This window comes from Fukomys damarensis, unplaced genomic scaffold (genome assembly GCF_012274545.1).
Source record: "Fukomys damarensis isolate Sample0158 unplaced genomic scaffold, DMR_v1.0_HiC HiC_scaffold_32, whole genome shotgun sequence".
Taxonomy (NCBI): Eukaryota; Metazoa; Chordata; class Mammalia; order Rodentia; family Bathyergidae; genus Fukomys; species Fukomys damarensis.
Window position 1 is genome coordinate 2269758 of NW_022900944.1, and position 6046 is coordinate 2275803.

Consider the following 6046-nt stretch of genomic DNA (forward strand, 5'->3'; position numbering starts at 1 on the left):
ATTTTGAGGAAATCAGTAACCACGCTTGGGCCACAGTGATTTTAATGAAGTATTTAATAAACCCCTGGGCCAAATATTAAAACAGGAGGAATGAACAGCCTTCTTTGTAAGCGTGCTCAGCATGTTGGCATGGAAACAGGAAGCATGGAGGCTACGTAGTCATTTTATAATGATGGCTGACATGTTTACCATGCAAAGAAAAATTTTTTCTGGTCCCAGAATACTATATATCATATATCCTTTTTCTATGCTTTTTCATTCACTCCAGGCCACTGTAATCATTACTTCAAAAATTTAAAAGAAACCTTTTAAGAGAATAAAGAAACCATCAAAGCAGTACACCCAGATCTGCTGTTGTGTCCCTTCCCTTGTGTTGGGTACACCCAACAGGAATGGTTAAATATTACCAATCCACTTGGTAAAGCTAACATGAACTTCAGACCTGTGGTCACAGAGACAGAGGAGATGTATATGTTTTTGTGGCTCTGGGGACCTAGACTCTGTAACCCTTGCCCAGAACATTGAGGTCACTTCTGCTGGAGATTTGGGGTAATTCTAGAACGTCGTTAAGTACTCTATTTACCAAGGCCAATCCCCCAACCAATGCTGTAGGATGATGTTCCATCTGCAGAAGCATTGTCTACTACCCCCTATGGAGAAGGGTAGGGTGACAGGTGTGAAGTAGGAGTTTCAAGTTAGTGTCCCAGGTCTCTTGATCCCTGTCTGTGTGATCTGCGGACAGTCATAGAGTTCCATCTGCTCCAGGCTGTGGCAGTTCTTTAGGGACTCCAGGGACATGTCTGTGATAAGCTGGCAGTTATCACCTGCAGAGGATCGTGTGTGCAGGTCCCATTCCCCAGGTAATCAAGGTCATCATCTGTGATGGACTCACAGTGGGACAGCCTGAATACTTGAAATTGAGGACAGTGTGCACAAAGTTAGATTAGTACATTATCTGTTGTCTGAATACAATTTTCCAGGTCTAAGTTTTTAAGTTCATGGCAATTCCTGGCCAAGATGATGAAAACTACATTTGTTAGTTGAGAATATCTTGCAGTTCTTACCTGGTAATGCAAGATGGCATCTGTGATGTTGAAGCAGCCAGAGGCACAGAGGGACTGAAATTTATGGCTCCTTCTGCCTGGTATAGACTTGACCAAGCCTGTAAGTTTAGAGTCACCCCTCAAGACAAAGTATGCCTATATACTTGAGTTTTATCTTCTGGCTGTGTGTCAGTTTTTAAGAATAAGGCCTTGAGACACCTGCAGCTTCTTGCTGACATTTCAATGTATCCTTGGTTACATGGTCACCCCTGGAAATATTTAATCGCCCCAGCAGTGGACAGGCATTCCTCAGAGCTTTGAGAGACCTGTTGGCTACAGGAAGCTAAGTCATGGTGTCTGATTTTGGAACAGAACATGTTAAGCCCAGCACATACAGCACCTGTTGTCTATGTATACCCATTTAGATTTAGTACTTGAATGTTCCTACAGTTCTGTGCAAAGGCCCTTACTGCATTGGCTCCTGTTACCAAGACATCCACAAAAACAACTTTTATAAAAGGTGGAACATCATTTTGAAGTATTTTGTACTACCTATCCCTCGACATTCCCCTGGAAATTAAACAGGTCAATTTACCGCCAATTGTCATCCAGAACAAAAACATTCCAGGTATTGGAGACCTCAGCACAGCAACACACGGCACTGACATTGAGGGAAGAGTAGAGGTTTCTTCTTCAGCAGAGTGCTGTTGCTATTGGAAAACACTGTCACTTTTAAATTGAAGTGTAGCAGGTGGTCCCTGCCTGCAGCCACTCTTCATCCTTCTGGACATCTTGAGATGGGGCGGTGCTGTCGCTGCTGTCACTGCTGTCACCCAGCTGATGCCACTGCCTCCTTGCCCCAGTGGATTGTCTTACAGGATGCTGCAAGGAAGCCTGGGAACTGCTGCTAGCTGGGCCCCTCCCTATGCACGGCCCAGGGTGTTCAGGGAAAGCCAGGACCTGGCCTTGTGCTGGACATGGCAGGTGGGCCACACCTCAGTCATGGGGTAAGGGGTCGACACCCACCCCCCAGCTCATCGATCTCCCAGCTCACACTCCAGGTGGGGAGTGCCAACGGGTAAGGGGAGAACTGACATTTCTGTACTTCGGTCCCTGCCCATCACCTAAGGAAGAATTGGAGGAACAGTGCTGCTGGGGAATCAGCCTGAGCAGTTGCACTGTCTAGCAGGAAGCAGCTGCGGCCTCCTAGCCATGGCAGGACCCTAAGTCAACATGCTCATGTGGGTGACCACAGCTGCATGTCATGCTGTGACTGGGCGAGTGCCAGTCTCCAGGCTCTCTGGATCCCACTCCTCCCTGCTCCCTGCCTTTTTTGCCCTGGTGGCCAGTGGATGTGGATTCTAGCACAGCCAGCCACTGGGTATCTGCAGCTGAGGGGTGGGGTGACATGAGTACCTCTGGAGAATGCTGAGCATGTGACAGGAAGGCAGTAAAGGCCAGAGCATTTTTCACGTCCTCTGGCCATACATACATAGGCCACAGCTGCAGAGAAGGCCTACTCCTCCCCTGCCCCGCTTGCTCTCTGAGTCAGCCCACCTGGTCTGAATCTACTGGGCTAGTCTGCTTTAGCCTGGTGCTGATGCGGAGAGTGCAGGCAGCCATCAAAGCTATGAGGCATGGTGTGCCCAGCATTGCCCAGCTGGTACAGCAGATTGGCAGCCAGTCTTCTGGCCCCCAAAGTGGCTTCACCACCATTGCACCCTGAGGCCTTGTGGTGTTCTGTCACCCCAAGCTGAGGTCAGTGCTTAAAGGGGCCACCTTTAAACTTTTCCCAGGTGATGGTCTCCAAGCCCCTGGCCACTTTCCCTTCAGTGCATGCCATGAGCACCCCCTGGCTGTGTTCCAGCGTCTGTTCCCCAGCTCATCTCGACACAGGGACAGAATCCCTCCATCAGCTTGGCTCTGCAACAGGACCCCAGCCAAGGGAAGGCCAGCACCTGTGCCCCATTGGACCTCATCTCCTGGCTCTATTTATGTCCTGGATGTTACCTCCTGGCTGGCTCGACAGGAACTGTTGCTGGATAGTGCAGTGTTAGGTGGTTCCAACTTTTTCTGTCCAACTAAGCTATTCACTGGAACAACCAATAAATATGAAAATACAACTTTCATTTTAAAGTCAAGGAAGGAATGCAAACTTTATTTAATGTAAAAGAAGAAAACAGAAAATAGTTCAGAAAATGAGAAATGTACAAAAAGTGAAGATGTGTTCTACATGCAGGATGGGCCACTGCAAAAACAGGGAGACAACAGAATGGGAAGATTGCAGTGGCAGGGAAGTCGATGGCCATGAATGACAAGTCACATCCGGTTATTCAGCCACTGTTTCAGATCTTTGTAATTGGCAGGTTACATCCTGCTTTTTAGCCTTCCTTCCATGACCTCATCTCCTGCCTCAACTTGGATCTACGCTAGGTGGAGGAAGCTAGGTGTGTGGGTCAAGCAGTCTGCTGAACTTCGAGTCAGGACTTTTAGACCCAGCATCTTCTGAAAGCCACCAAGACCAGACTAGTCTGACTTCTCAGCACAGAGGGCATTACCCACATGTCCTTCCTGGTCTGAGTTTCTATGTCAAGCTTGTACCCTCTCTGTGAATGTCACATTGTGGATGTCTCCCAAAATGTTGCTGTGGTGCAGTAACTGCAGGAACCCTAAAATACAGTTTTTCTGTAGCTGCTCTGCAGCTCAGTCTTAGACAATTAACCCCTTCCCAAGATAGCAACTAACTAAACCTTTACAAATATTGGGGGCCAGACACTAGATTTTTTTCTATGCAAAAGGAATCACTTTGGTGTAAATCCTCACCCTGTTTTGCAGTTTACAATAATGGTGGGCTCTTCTTGGGGCTAGCACTGCTGGCCCGGTGCATTATTTCTCCCTGGAGATGCCAGGGAGCTTTTGTTTAATGGGTTTTCCTTTGAGCTTTCATTATGTTAGTGGACACATATTTTCCTGCCAGTCTTTATTTGGATATTTTTAATCTTTATTTTTGAAAGGCTATTACTTTACTAAGTGTGCTTCTATTTCATTTCTAATTCTATTTAATTTGAAATTTTGTGCTCTCATCAACAAAATTCTTCCTTGGATTCAATTTCTTCTCTCAAAAATGTTAGTTTTTCAAAGAGCACAGATATCTCTCGTGTTTTCCTCTCTGTGTTTTTAACATGGTGCTTCATACTCAGCAAAAAACTCAGTCAGCATTTATTAATGGAAAAAAAAGAGAAGAACACTGAATTCTGTAATTTTACAAAATACCCCACTTTTAGACAGGAAAGGTATCTAAAGCTGATATACCAGAGTGAGCCAGTGAAGAACACTGAAGATGGGGAAGGGGCAAGAAATACAGTGGCACCTGGAGTCAAATTCAGTGGTGAAATTCAATGTTGACCTTACGGGAAATTTGATTCAGTTCTTGTTCATTTTGATTTGTGACCAGAATCATGGAAAGAATTAAGTTGGTGAACCAAGGTACCATTTAATACTTTCTCAAAATTAGACAAAAAGTCAGAGGTATCAAAGTTTGCACCAGAGGAAAGTTTTAATTAGACTAGATCTTTTTCTAAATTTCACTTCTTTAAGTTAGAGAAATTGGGAAGTGCTGCATATTAAAAAGAAACTGTTCTTTGTCTCTAAGGATAATCTTAAATGAACAATTCTCCATTATCATAATTTCTTCATAAGAGCTTGAGACACCAAGAGAAGCTACTTTAACTATTCATGTACCTCCTTTTACAGTTTCCTCACTGAACATAGATGGAAGGTATAATTGATGTTATACCCCAGCTTTACCTCATTTATTTTTTTGAAAAAACTTTATTAGTACATTTTTACTAGCACATTTTGCAGCGCATATGTTTACAAACATCTTAGGGAGTAGGTACTTAACACATCTAGATTCTTTTTTTAATCCCTCTTCCTTTCCATGCCTTCCCTCTATCTCTAGATCCCTTTTTCCTATTTTTTAAAAAATAGCTCTTTATCTTTCATTCACCCCTTTATCCCATTCCTACTTCATTATATTTCTATATTCTTTAGTCTAAAAAAGGAAATTCTATTTACTTATGATCTGACATTCCTCCACAGGAAATATTCTAAAAGTAATAGAGGCTACTTATATGCAAAATTGTGTATTTTCACTGGCTGTGAGTATATTTAAAGCCATTAAAAACAAATATTTGTTCATGTTTAGGTTTTGCAGATTTTGAATGACCAAGCCACTTGAAATGAAAGAAATATAGTAAGATGATAAATCATCTTTCCTCAAAAATAACATTGTGTAAACATTTACAAAAACTCCTTGTATTTTCCTTTTTAACATTAGTTTAGATTGCTTGAAATATCCAGGTAAGGTTGTAAGTTATTTTTTTCTTTTCACTCTCTTTTTACTTTTCATAAACTTCTGGAAATGCTTCTGTATTACTAGTTATAGCCCAAAGGCAAACTTTTAGATTTTCCAATATTGGTTTTTAGTTCAGACAAATATTTGAGAAGAAACATTAAAAAGAAAACAAAGGAAAAATAAAAACACAAAAGCATCAGAAATATATCTTATAATTACAAAAATTGAGTAGCTATTTGTAATATCTTGTGAATTACAAAAGCATACACTCAGTAAGTAATCAAGTTCTATAGATTTTATTCAATATTTTTTGTTACTAGTACTTTCTTGTTTGCTTGCTTTTTTTGTTTTTTTTTTTTTGATAACTATCTTCTATTCTCTTTGGATAGCCACTACTCTAATTCAAATGCACATCAAGTAGAAATCACATTCTCAATATTGTAGAAATCATGCAAGGATATAGAATTCATTTGGTATAAATGCATACATAGTTTCTAAAAGAAGAAACTGAAATTTTGAGAGTAATTCCTGTTCTAAAGACACCTATTACTAAAAATTATGGTCTGGTACTATATTAAACATTATAACAGCTTCCTAACTGGATTTCAAAATACTTTAAAATTTTTCTCTTTCTACCAGATAAATT

At 41.6% G+C, this 6046-nt stretch overlaps 1 pseudogene; it reads right to left on the reverse strand.

Moving 5' to 3' along the window:
- Positions 1-579: 579 nt before the first annotated feature.
- Positions 580-2759, reverse strand: LOC117283890 (annotated as a pseudogene).
- Between the last annotated feature and the right edge of the window lie 3287 nt (positions 2760-6046).